Source organism: Lissotriton helveticus, chromosome 10 (genome assembly GCF_964261635.1).
Source record: "Lissotriton helveticus chromosome 10, aLisHel1.1, whole genome shotgun sequence".
Lineage (NCBI taxonomy): Eukaryota > Metazoa > Chordata > Amphibia > Caudata > Salamandridae > Lissotriton > Lissotriton helveticus.
Genome location: NC_136071.1, coordinates 1126758862 through 1126772847, shown reverse-complemented (window position 1 = coordinate 1126772847; position 13986 = coordinate 1126758862). Strand labels below are relative to the sequence as shown.

General features: G+C 49.5%; 1 protein-coding gene and 1 pseudogene across 1 annotated transcript in view; both read right to left on the bottom strand.

Annotated features, from left to right (window-relative positions):
• TOPAZ1 (testis and ovary specific TOPAZ 1) overlaps positions 1–13986 on the bottom strand; it is a 2142665-nt gene that overhangs the window by 131065 nt on the left and 1997614 nt on the right. The window lies entirely within an intron of this gene.
• Positions 8875–10244, bottom strand: LOC144784850 (eukaryotic translation initiation factor 5A-1 pseudogene; annotated as a pseudogene).

The window sequence follows — 13986 nt, the reverse complement described above, 5'->3', positions numbered from 1 at the left end:
GTGAAGGGCTTTGAAGTGCCCCTCCCGCGCCTGGCTCCCCGCTGGAGACCCTCCCGGTGACTGGGGCGAGCCCCCGCCCTCTCCCCTGGAGCCGAGGGTCAATATGGGAATGAAAGGCCCTGATGGGCGATCAGGGCGAATGCTAACTGTGCCCCCCCCAGGCGCAGTACAGCCATGTCACCGGCGCGCACACAGTCACGCCAAACCATGTGCTGGAAGGGGGTCAAGGACTCTTCTATGTGGGGCGTGTGGAATTTTCATCAGGCGCAGTCATTTGCAGAGGGCTTATGCCAGGCAAACAGAAAAGGTTCACCTTCAGCTATTATCTCTCCGTGTCTTCCATGCGTGGAACACACCATGCCTGCTGACCTTTCTGCCCCTGCGGTAGCTGTTCTGCTCATCCTTGATAAATCCGTGAAGGCAGCAGAATCGGGGGTACAAGCAGCAGGACTGTAGCAAACAAAGCTTTATTCAGGAAGGTGAGGTGCTAATGCTGTGGTCACTCAAACAGGGGCCTCGAGTGGTTGAGGAGCTATTCCCAGCTTAGTGACCCTGTGAAACATACAGATGTGCAAGGCCGACCCGGCCTCTCTGAAGGTTGAAAACAGTGAAATGCCTGGTGCAAAGGACACAATAAGGGATAAGAAGCATTGTTAAATGCTTTCAGTTTCGCCTTTGTGATTAATATTATTTTGGTTGTTGTTGTTGTTGTGAGATTTAGCTTGGTGAGTGTTAGTGTGTCACGTCGTCACTGTGACCACCTCAATTGCCGGCTCGCACCTCTGAAGATAAGGCCTGGAAAACTGACTGAGGCCTGCGAGACGAGTGCCAGGGCCCCTTCTGGAAACGGGGAGAAAGGGAGGGAAGAGAGGGAGAGGAGAGCTGAGGGGGGGAGGGGACAGGATGGGAGGGAGGGAGGAGAAGGAGAGAAGAGAGAGAAGAGTAGAGAGAGGAGAATTGAGGGGAGGGGAGGAGAGGAGGGTAGTGGGAAGGGTAGAGAAGGGGAGGAGAGTACATGAAGCAAGTGGAGCTAAGGAGAGGAGGGGCGGGCTGGGCTGGGCTGGGGAGGGTGACCGGCAGAGGAGGGAGAGATGGAGGTTCAGGAGGTTTTAACAAAAAGTAACCCCTAAACCAGAGCTTTACCACTACATTGTGGACATTCATTTCGTGTAACTGTCAAGCTGTAGGAAAAGGGAATTACTTAAACCCACAATCAAGAGTGTTTCTAGGGAGAAATGCTTACATTAGTATACCTACATAGCTTCATGTTGTTAAATAACGAAAAAAACTAAGATATCTGTGTTTGTTGTAGGAAATATGGCCAAATAAAATGCCGCAAAATTGCCGCTAAATTTCCATATTTGTGCCGCTAAATTTCCATTTTTGTGCCGCTAAATTTGCTAGTCCATGCCGCTATATCCTGGGGGGTCTGCCTAAGGGTGAAGGCCGAACACCATTTAATTTATGATGAGGCGGCTGCGCTTGCAACTATGGCGAGGGTAGCGTAAGTTACGTAACTCCCAGCATCCGAGGTTTGGATATGTTCGCTTTCATACAAATCCCTTTGGCTGCCTGTCTTTCTGCTTTCAGAATTGGAAACCCATAAAGTTTCCCACTAGTATTTTACTTCAAGTATTGGCTTCCAATTCGAATTTGTCATGGGACGTAGTCACTGCTTGCCAAATTGCATGCGTGGAAGAATTAGATAAGCAATAAAGTGAAATTACATCCCATATTTGAGACATGTACTGTGAGTTAAGTGAAGCTAGGCCCCCACGCCCCTGCTCGTTGTTACCTTGCTCCCGGGCGGTTGGAGATGCCGGTGTCCAGGGGTACCCCGATGAAAGCAGCGTCCAAGCCCTTCAGTGACTCCTGGAAGGCCAGCTTCAGCATTGTGCAGACCCCTGCAGGGCGGGCCATGGTCTAAGCATTCGGGGGCACATTGAGGGGAGTGCCCGAAGCGGTGCAATAGGGGGCAAGAGGCCGGAGCCCCCTTGGGCTCAGGAGGCCCGGTCTGTCAGAAGAGAGTGCAGTCTGAGGAACGGGGTCCCCTGCAGGACGTGCTTCTCCTCTGCCACGACACATAGCTGCCAAGGTTTCAGAGTGACATTTGTATAATTTCAGTGTAATTATGAGTGACATTCAACGCCTATGAGTGACACTTTCTCTAAATCAAGCAATAAAGAGCCAAAAATGGCCTCTGCACTCGCCTCTCTCAACCATGCACACCTCTGTCTCAGAAATTGCAAGGCTCCAATTTTTACCTGCATCAGACTTGCAATGTACATATTCTAGTGGTTTGAGTCGCAGATAGGACATGGGAGCAGTAGAATACAGAGGTCACAATCCACGGCTGCGCCAAAAAGGACAACATTTAGAGATTGTATTAAACAATAAAAAATGTTATGGATTAATGTCAAAGAATGCTTTTCTCATTTATTTTGCTTGAGCTGTGTGTTCTTTGGCCAGGCTGGGAAGGAGGGTCACGGGCTGCAGAAGCAAGCAATAATTGAAAAATGTGTCTGAGCCAAGGTCGGAATGGCCTACAGGGGCAGTTAGGCAGTGCTGAAGGCCTGGTCTGCCAGGTCAGTGTGCATGCTGGTTTTTTGTCTGTTTGTGGCCTGTTTTGTGGTAAGCTGTCCCGGTTTTCACTGTTGATTTGCCTTTTATTAAAACAAAAACATAGCAATGCTCAAATTCATTACATTTTCTATTCTTGCAAAACACTTGTATGACGTGTATGAGTGAAACCTGGCACAATTTGGAAGCATGGGTCTGGTCACTTAGTGGGGCACTTTTCTTTGTGCCTGGGCCTAATGTCTGTCCCAGTCTGACTCTGGTCGAAATGGACAGAGAACCACTGGCAGTGTTATCTCTCCTTGCTGGGAAGTTTGAATTTGTATTAATTATCCGGTTTCTGCAGGCCTAGACAGACAGTAATAAAATAGTGACATTTGCAAGCCTACTTGTGCCCCCTCCAAAAACACCCATCCACAGCAGCACGACCTTTTGAATAGCGGAAGAAACAAGACACCTTTAAATCCGACCCCTAATAGGAGAAGCTCCACAGTAGCACATGCTTGAAAATGGAGGAGGCCTGAGCCTGCAATGGGAGGGGGTTAATGTTAAACAAATAGGCATGTTCATTAAAAAATATCTACCAACTACAGGGGGTACAATGAGGTCAGCACACATGCTGCCGGTAGCCCTGTGAGTGGAGATGGGGAGGGGGCAGACTCACCCAGCTCGTCCTCATAGCTGCCAAGGTTTCAGATTGCCATGTGTGACATTTTCATAATTTCAGTGTAATTATGAGTGACATTTCAACGACTATGAGTGACACTTTCTTGCGGGCAAAATTAAGCAATGTAAATATGAGAAATAACACCACAAAGAGCGTTCCAATCGAAACACGCCAGTCTTTTGAATAAACTTTTGAATAAACTACTACGGCAACTATATCTCACAATGCAAGCTTTCCTCTGTGTGCGACCACGACGCTCTCGCTCTCTCTATCCCTCTCCTCTCTATCCTTTTATCTCTCTCCCCTCTCTGTCTCTTTTTATCCCTCTCGTCTCTCACACGCTCGCTCTCTATCCCTTTCCTCTGTCATTATCCCTTTCCCCCTCTCGCACACTCTATTATTTTATCCCTCTCCTCTCTATCCTTTTATCCCTCTCCTGTCGGTTTCTTTTTATCCCTCTCCTCTCCCACGCGCTCACTCTAGCCCTCTCCTCTGTCCTTTTATCCCTCTCCTCTCTATCCTTTTATCCCTCTCCCACACTCTCTCTCTATCCCTCTCCTCTCTATTCTTTTATCTCCCCTGTATCTCTTTATCCCTCTCACGCGCTCACTCTCTAGTCCTCTCCTCTGTCTTTATCCCTCTCCCCCTCTCGCACGCTCTCTCTCTATCCCTCTCCTCTCTATCCTTTTATTCCTCTCCTGTCTCTTTATATTCCTCTCCCCTCTCTCATACGCTCGCTCTCTATCCCTCTCCTCTGTCACTATCCCTCTCCCCCTCTCGCACGCTCTCTCTCTGTTATGTTATGTTAGTCCCTTTTTTATAGCGCAAGAATCACCTGGGGGCATCTCGGCGCTCAACTCTAGAACAACCCAAAAAGCAGAAAGCACGAAGGTAGGAGAGCGTTAGAACAGTAGGGCCTTGAGATGTTTCCTAAACATCAGGTAGGAAGGGGATTCCCGCAGGGACAACGGCAGACTGTTCCAGTATTTAGGCGCAAGGCATGAAAAAGCCATGCCCCCAGATCTGCGAAGTCTGGAACGAGGGACCACCAATAACTGTTTAAGACTTGATCTCAAAGAGCGTGAGGGGATATATCTTCCCAGTTTCTTCTGAAGATACTCAGGACCTTGCCCCTGCAGCGCACAGTAAGTAAGGCAGCAGATCTTAAAAAAAGACCTCTGTTTTATAGGAAGCCAATGGAGCCTTCTCAATAAAGTTTGCGAAGGGGGGCCAGATGGCAGATTCATGACCAGTCTAGCTGCCGTATTTTGAATAACCTGTAATTTTTTCAGGGAGGTAGTTCCCACCTCAGCCAGCAGCGCATTCCCGTAGTCGATGCGACTCAAGACCAGGGCTTGCGTGACTGTTCTACGATGTTCTGGGGGGATAAAAGGGAGGATTTTTCTAAGTAATCTGAGCCTATAATAGCAGGCGCCAGATACCACAGTCACATGGTCCTGCATAGTTAAGGATTGATTTAATTTAATGCCCAAATTATTTACACAAGGTTTAGGCGTAGGGGGCAAGCCCAATTCTGCCGGCCACCAGTCACTGTTCCACATTGCTGGGGCTTTTCCTAGGAGCATCAGCTCCGTCTTGCTCGGGTTCAACTGGAGACAGTTGTTATTCATCCAGTTAGAGATTGCAGATAACCCGGTGGCAAAGCGGAGCCTATCCGCCTCAACATGTGGTCCGATGTTAAATAGTAGCTGGGTATCATCGGTGTACGATATTATTTCGAACCCCAGGGCGTCTGCCACCCTGGCCAAAGGGGTACAAAAGGGGGTGGTGATGGACCGAGCATCTGAATCAATCAAACACTCGCACACAGTCAAAAGATCTGGGTTTAATCCATCACCGTTCTTTAGCCCACTCTGCCACCCCAGTTCAGACATGGCTATATGAAAATCAGTCTGACCCTGTGCCTCATGGGAACAGTCCAGCCCGAACTGCCAAGCCATGTCTTCCCTGGACCGGAAACAAGCTTCCGAGGACCGGTTCCTGGCATTCCAGCCGTCTTCAGCCCGGCTTGCTTGAATCCAGTGGCAAAGTGAGCAAGGGACTCACGTCTGAGCATACCCTGCCACACTTATGGCGGCCAAAAGCGGTACAAAAGGGGGTGGTGATGGACGGAGCATCTGAATCAATAAAAACACTCACACACAGTCAAAAGATCTGGGTTTAATCCATCACTGTTCTTTAGCCCACTCTGCCACCCCACCTCAGCCAGCAGCGTATTCCCGTAGTCGATGCGACTCAAGACCAGGGCTTGCGTGACTGTTCTACGATGTTCTGGGGGGATAAAAGGGAGGATTTTTCTAAGTAATCTGAGCCTATAATAGCAGGCGCCAGATACCACAGTCACATGGTCCTGCATAGTTAAGGATTGATTTAATTTAATGCCCAAATTATTTACACAAGGTTTAGGCGTAGGGGGCAAGCCCAATTCTGCCGACCACCAGTCACTGTTCCACATTGCTGGGGCTTTTCCTAGGAGCATCAGCTCCGTCTTGCTCGGGTTCAACTGGAGACAGTTGTTATTCATCCAGTTAGAGATTGCAGATAACCCGGTGGCAAAGCGGAGCCTATCCGCCTCAACATGTGGTCCGATGTTAAATAGTAGCTGGGTATCATCGGCGTACGATATTATTTCGAACCCCAGGGCCTCTGCCACCCTGGCCAAAGGGGCCATATAGATATTAAAAAGGGTGGGGCTAAGGCAGGAGCCCTGGGGCACCCCCTTATCCAATGATGTTCTTTCAGATTGATAAGGACCCATTCGGACTGATTGTGAACGATCTGCCAAAAAATTTTGTAGCCAATCAAGGGCAAGCCTCTTAATACCCCAGGAGCTTAACCTCTCCGCAAGCCTATGGTGAGAGAGGTCCAACAGTATCAAAATAGCCGAGCCTCCTGCGTCCACTATTGTTCGAAGGGAGTCAGTTACCGCCACAAGGGCCGTTTCCGTGCTGAACCCCCACCGGAAGCCGGACTGCGAGGGGTCCAGGATGTTATTTGCCTCTAGATAGCTATTTAATTGCCTATTAATCAGGCTTTCTAATATTTTACCCAGAAGAGGGAGCAAGGATATCGGACGATAATTGCTCAACTCTTTCGGGTCAGCCGTAGATTTTTTTAGAATAGGACGAACATGAGCCTCCTTCCAGGATACCGGGATAATTCCTTCCCTCATGGAAAGATTAAACATCTCCTGGACTGTGGGGGCCAGACTATGAGATAGAAGCAACATAATTTTAGGTGGACAGAGATCTGTCAGAGAGCCTGATTTAGCAGAGGCCAACGCCATCTGTGTCTCTGCAAGAGTGACTGGCTCAAAACCATCTAAGGAACAGTCAGATCTAATAACATCTTCGTCAGGAAACCTGTCACCAGTCGTAGTCACCAGCTTGTCAGTGGAGAAGTTTGCATAGATTTTATCAATTTTCTCAGAGAAAAACTCTGCTAAAGAATTACAGAGTTCCATTGACTCCACAGTGGGTTGTTTGCACACCGTCGGTTCCACAAAGTCCTTTACAACATCGAAAAGGGCTTTGGCTGAGTTCTTAGAGAGCTCAATTTGGCTGGCAATAAACACACGGCGTGCAACCTTCAGGTTCCGGTGATAGATCGCCAGAGCTGATTTATAGAGATGTTTGGATTTAACCGTTTTGTTATGTCGCCACGCTCGTTCCATTTTTTTTACAAACGGTCTTTTCCTGGCTCAGTTCTGGGGTGTACCATTTCGCGGAAGGTCTGCTAGAGGTGGGCTTTAGATTGTAATTCCTAGGTATGATGGCATCCAAAGCTTTTTCCAGCCCAGCGTTGAATTCAGCCAACATGTTAGCTGCCCTCAGGGCTTCTAGCTGCACCGGAGGCCTATACGCTTCCTCGAAAGCCTCGGGGGTGAGCTTATTCCATGGCCTGTATGCAGTGGGACGCTGACCAGCCGTTTGTTCCCTTTGAAACTGCATAGGCAGCAGGTATGTGAACTTGATCATGGAGTGATCAGTCCATATAAGAGGCAGTGGTATATCAAATTTAAGCTCCGCTACTTTGGAGAAGACAAGGTCAAGAGTGTGACCACCACTGTGCGTGGGCCCTTGTATTCTTTGATGGAGACCCAGCTGCTCCATATCAGTAAGGAGTTTCTTAACTTCAGGTAGGGGACCAAGTTCTCCGTGGTAGTTAAAGTCCCCTAATACCAAAAATGTGTTAGCCGCAAGGGCGTGCGTGGCTATCAAGTCTACAAGTGAGTCCGTGAAATCGGTTTTTGGGCCGGGAGGCCAGTAAACAAGTGCTCCCGACCAGCACTCCGATGCTGAAAAGTTTATTTTAAAAATCCCGATTTCCAAACTCTCCTCCAATTTGGAGCTAATACAGGAAATGTTAATATGCCGTCAAAATGCTATTGCAATACCCCCCCCCCCCCCCGATTTAGCTGTCCTATCAAGATGAATACATTTATAGTCTTCAGGGATAGCCATATTAATAGCTGGATGATTTGTGGCATTCAGCCAGGTTTCCGTTATAAAGCATATTTCCGGGGAATAGGTATTAAGCAGATCCCAGATTTCAAACTGATGTCTGGAAAGGGACCTGACATTGCACAGCATAAAAGTAGGGGCTTCCTCCCTATTTGACTTCCGGGTGTGTTTAACCTCCCTATGGTGAATACGTTTATCGCCCTGGAAAGTGCATCTGCTACAGGCTACCGGGCCTTGTAACTGGGCCTGGAATTTTGATGGACAGGTTATCATACCTTCCACGGAACTGGATATTGGCTTAGTTGTACGGGCCAGAGATGGAAGGGGGGTCCCAAGCCCTAGCCCCGGCCTGCCGCGGACGGGCGCAGACGGGCTTACCTTTGGCGCGCCCAAGGTGCGACCGCTGCCCGCGTCCGCTGCGCGGAGGTAACGGCATGTTCTTTTGTAATTACGCCGTTCGCGTCAGCTGCCTCAGCCGCGCCCCCACCGCCCCGCCTGCAAGGAGGGCATGGGATGTCACAGCAGCATTTACAGGGAGGTGTGTACTCCGCGCCTAAATCGGCAGACCCGTGTGATCAGCGCTTCACTAGGGGAATGATTTAAAGGTAGAGAGCACGCTTTACTCGTGCATTAAAACCATAAACAGATTGCAAATTAAAACATGACACAGCCTAACCCCTGGCTTTCCGCCTCAGGGGTGAAAGAGTAGGGCGAGCCTCGAGCTAGGCGGTCCTTTTGTAATTACGCCGCTCGCGTCAGCTGCCTCAGCCGCGCCCCCACCGCCCCGCCTGCAAGGAGGGCGTGGGATGTCACCGCAGCGTTTACAGGGAGGTGTGTACTCCGCGCCTAAATCGGCGAAGCCCGTGTGATCAGCGCTTCACTAGGGGAATGATTTAAACGTAAAGAGCACGCTTTACTCGTACATTAAAACCATAAACAGATAGCACATTAAAACACGACACAGCCTAACCCCCGGCTTTCCGCCTCAGGGGTGAAAGAGTAGCTTCTCTCCTCTATCCTTTTATCCCTCTCCTCTGTCTCTTTTTAGCCCTCTCCTCTCTCACACGCTTGCTCTCTAGCCCTCTCCTGTCTTTCTCCCTCCCCCCTTGCACGCTCTCTCTATCCTTTTATCCCTCACCTGTCTCATTGTTTTTTTTTTTTTGCATTTTTTATTTTTATTTTCAGTCTGATGACAAAGGCCTCGAGTGAAAAATCTGTAGATTTAACTGCCCCCCCATTTGTGCCATTCTGTACCTGCTATGCCGCATACACAGAGCAATCCGACTGCCTGCCTAGATCAAAAGCAGGCTCGGACACCATTAAGGTTACAAAATGTAGCCAACAAATTTGGCATAGAGTACAACATAGGTAATACAGTTCGTTGCACACAGCCATCAGATTTTTGGGGGGAGGGGCCAGGGAACTGGGAATGGGCAAACTAACTGGCATTTTTAAATCACTTGTGTATTTGCAGGCCACGAATTACACTGAATATTTTAATCCAAATTCAATTATAAATCAGTTTCGTAGTCGACACATTCAATAGGTTATCCTTCTTCCTTACATATTAGAAAGACTTCTTGCCAACATCTTAGTACGGTAGTTTAATACAAATTTAAACATTGTTCAGCTAAAGGTACCTTCTGCCTCAGGTGCCATTTATCATTTTTAAACTAAAAGCCCAATACTCCCATCTGTCCATGTGAACAAGTACATTATAATCCGGAGAATACTGTAAAACATCCACGAATGACACTTGATCTGGTTTCTTGGACCCACAAGCTGACACCTACAGGAATAGTAAGGGTACAACAACTTTCAAGATTTCCTAATAAATTAAAACCTCAGTGATTTTGAAACTGCCAGTTAACCTGCAACACTATTCAAGGATCCAGCTCTATTTTGAAACAATCCAAAAGGAAATGAGGTTGTTTGTGAAGGCCATAGCTTTGGTGACAATCTGAACCAAATTCTTTAGATCCTTTTTATAGACTGCGCTGTTGACTCCCAAGTGGGCGATTATTTGGTCATGGCCTTGATAGCAACAGCACATTCCTCCGCCATGGCGCACAGGACTGAGACCATAATCTCTTCTCCTGCCTCATATTTTGACTCAATCTCCTTTCCAAGGTCACCTTTGGGTACCTTCAGATCGTCACGAACATCACCGGTATCAGTAAGAAGAGATAGGTAATTGTCACAAATACCAATAAGTTGGTAATCTTGTCTTTTGATATTTGGAACATCCATGTTGTGAGTGGAAGGGCAGATATCTTCATATTTCTTACCACTGAATATATCAATGCCAACCAGGTGAACCTTGGCATGTCCGTGCTTGCCAGTTTTGGAAGTTGACATTTCAACGATCTTGCAGGGACGTCCCTTCAGTACCACAAACCCGTTTTTGCGCAGTGCAGAGCACTGCATAGGGAAAGTGGTGGAAGCCCCAGCATCTCCAGTGGTGAAGTCAATGTCATCAGCCATGGCGAGGAATTTGTACCAGTACTTCCAACAAAAAAAGGCTCCTGTCTCATTGTTATCCCTCTCGTCTGTCTCTTTTTATCCCTCTCCTCTCCCTATCCCTCCCCTCTGTCATTATCCCTCTCTCCCCTCTCGCACACTCTCTCTCTATCCCTCTCCCCTCTGTCTCTTTTCATCCCTCTCCCCTCTCTCGCACACTCTCTCTCTCTATCCCTCTCCTCTCTATCCTTTTATCCCTCTCCCCTCTCTCGCACACTCTCTCTCTCTATCCCTCTCCTCTCTATCCTTTTATCTCTCTCCCATCTGTCTCTTTTTATCCCTCTCCCCTCCATCGCACATTCTCTCTCTCTATCCCTCTCCTCTCTATCCTTTTATCCCTCTCCCCTCTCTGTCTCTTTTTATCCCTCTCCTCTATCACGCGCTGGCTCTTTAGACCTCTCCTCTCTGTCATTATCCCTCTCCCCCTCTCGCACCAGGCTGCACTGTTTGTTTTGATCTGAAAACATTAATTTTGAGTCATGTGTTCTCGATAGAGGCCATACCCGTCATGAAAAATGTGAACATTTTTGGCAAACAGCTACGCGTCGGCTCTCACTCAGCCTTACCTTGCAGTCTAAGTTGCTGCTCCAAAAATCCCAGCAACACTCTGTACTAGCCGCTTCTCTTGGGCCTACCTTCCTTCCACAGAGGCACCTGCTCCGGTCTTTTTTTACTGGTTACGACTTACATGGGCATGACTGACATTAGTGGGCCTGCTCTTTGCTTCTCTGAGGGTGTTGTCTCGACTTTACTCAATTTTTTTAAGGCTCAGTCTGTATACATGACAGAAAAAAAGGGTCCATTATTACTGCAGAGACCTGTACAGCTGCGATGAGAAACAGCCTCACTCTGCCTGTACCTCCCGCTCTCGTCACAGTCAGACACAGGCTCCAGCACTCTCCCTCGACCGGCCCTCCGGCTCCGAAATAATTATTTACTGGCAGGGGGCGGCCATAGATATTTTAGCCCCACTGCAACAGGCGGCCCGGCAGAAGGTGCGATCCGATCTGTAGTGCTGCCAGCCGAGCACCATGATTCCGGTGCTCCTGCCGCCCGCAAACCAGTGAGCTCTGCAGTCAGCCTCTACCTCCCAGTTGGTTCCCTACAAAATTTAACTCTCCGTGCCCTGGCAGCAGGACGTGACCTTACGTCCCCACTCCCCCCTTCCGGCGCCATGGCCAAGTTGTAACACGCAGCTCCTCCCCATGCCGTGCCTCCCCTCCCCAGTTCCGAACTTCATGGCACTTTGTCTCTCCTTTTAATGCCTGTGTGTGTGTCCCTAGGTTTTGGTCAACCATTAACACCCTTTTACACGGTCAGTCTTTCTAGCTGCTCCACGGCCACGGAGGGGCCCCCTGGAGCGCGGGGCCCCCCCGCACTGCGTGGGCTGCGGGGGCCTGTGTTACACCCCTGCCAACCCCAGATGGCGATCTATGCAAAAGTATGAATTATGCAGCTCATATGCTTCGAACGGACGAGTTACTTACCTTCGGTAACGATGTAGCTGGTAGAGATATTGTCTAGCCGCAGATTCCTTAACTTAGAATTATCCCCAGGCGTCAGACTGGATCTGGATTTGTTTTGCAGCAGCACCTCTGCGCGCCGGCGCCAAAGGGCCCCGCCCAGTCGTCAACGGACATACGGTCAGCGAGGTCATATAAGGCACTACCGGCGCGCTGATGTCAGTTTTCTTCAGAGAAACTTTTCCGCGGCACAACGCTGAGCCACCAACAAAACTGAAAGTATGGCAACAGTGTGCGAAGACGGAAAATCCGTAAAACAAAGAAATAGGATTATGCATAACATCATCATGAAGGACAGTGTCAGACACTGTATACCGACAAACCAAGAAGCAAAGGCAGAGCATCGATCTGAGAAACAACTCCGTGAAGTGTAGACCCTGCCCAGAGGCTGAGTGTTAGAAGGGGTGATCCCAGAGGGTCAGGTTAGGCTCCCCCGACCACTCCGTGACCCACCTCTCCCACAAATATTGCTGAGTCTTAACGTGAGGTCCTCACTGGGGAGGACTTAGAGTCTAGGATCGTACACACTGAGCTCACACCACACTTATGAACGGACACCACACCGTGGATTTCAGTAAGCAAGTTCTTTATCAACAATAGAAATTTAGGCAAAATGCACACGTATTTACAAGCGATCGAGGGATCGTAAAGTCTCAGTGATGAGGAAGAGGAAAGAGGGATAGTCTCGATCTTTAGGCCAGCACGAAGCGTACCCTGCGCACAGCTCTCAATCCTCGAGCCGGGGGATACGGAAGATGGCGATCGTACTGGCTGCTCTACTCACTCTTCTCGAGCCAGGTCGTGTTGGTAGCGTTGAGGGTCCAGCCGGACCAGAGTACTCCTCGAGCCGCGACGACGTCAGCAGGGCTCGATCCGGAGGGAACAGAGTGTCTGTCAGTTCGTGAGAAGCCGCGACCACGTCAGCAGGGCTCAGGGTGTTCCACAAATGTCCTTAGAGTTCAAGGATGAGCCGCGACTAGGTCAGCAGGGCTCCGAGGTTCCAGTTCCTTCTTCACGAGGATGAGCCGCGTCAGCAGGGCACGATAAGTTCAGTCTTCTTCCCAAGGGTTGAGCCGCGATCAGATCAGAAGGGCTCTCTTGTCCAGGATACAACTGCCCGCTAGTTCTTGGGCGGGTCTTGATATAGCGCAGTGGCCCTTTGATGTCCGGACCCTCGCAGGTGGGGATCTCTTGCCTCAGGGCTGGTCGTTGGAGTGTTCCGGCGGTTGGCTCTTTGATCCTTTAGAAGATGTGCCCGGGAATTCTCAGACGCCTAGCAGGGTCTGGAGCCAGCTCTTGGGGAGGCCAAAGGTGTGATCGAAAACGGCCCACCAGGGCAGGCCAGAGGTGTGAGCGAAACCAGTCTCCCAGGGGAGGCCGGAGGTGCAATCAAAACTCCTTGTCTTATCTCACTCAGGAAGCCCTCTACCCCCCAGCCGGCATGGCGTGTCCGAAGCTTAAGTTTCACTGGGGCCGGGGTCAGGCTAACGGGGTGCTGAGGAACGGAGGGAACCACGCCTCGATGCCAGGTCCAACACTGAGTAACAAGGGAAGAATGTCCCGACAGACAACAGAAAGACTGTTTTAACAGCGCAGAAATGTGCCAGCCAACAAGGGTGGAGCACAGGAAGAACAACAATCCTCTGCAAGATGACATTACAAGGAATGGCGCTTTACCCTGTAGAGATCGAAGGGCCGAGTCACAGCCTAATAGACCCCAAGAAGGCGACTACAGAGGAGACAAAAAACGCTAAACCGATGGAGGATGTGAGAGGGAGGGAAAGAACAGGAGAAGACCCCACACTGGAAGGATCAGAGTGGAGGAACAGAGAAAGGAAAAAATGTATCCCCTTTGAAGGAGGAACGAAAACCACCGCTCCACAGGAAGAGAAGCCACCCAGAGGAAGGAGGCTGCAGAAGGCCAAAGTCTGAGAGGGTCTCACCAACTGGAGCACCCTGGATAAATACCAGTGTCAACTGAAAGGAGGCGCGGTAGAGAACCCCACCTGGAAAGGTCCTCGCATAACGGGGAGGATGGGTGGGCGTTAAGGTATCTGCCATCTCTACCAGATACATTGTTACTGAAGGTAAGTGACTCGTACATCTGATAGAGATATCTAGCCGCAGATTCCTTAACTTAGAATTGATACCGCAGCCATACCCCGGGGGGTGGGTCTGTAACAGAACAACAGAAAGTGCCCGAGAGCACTGAGCC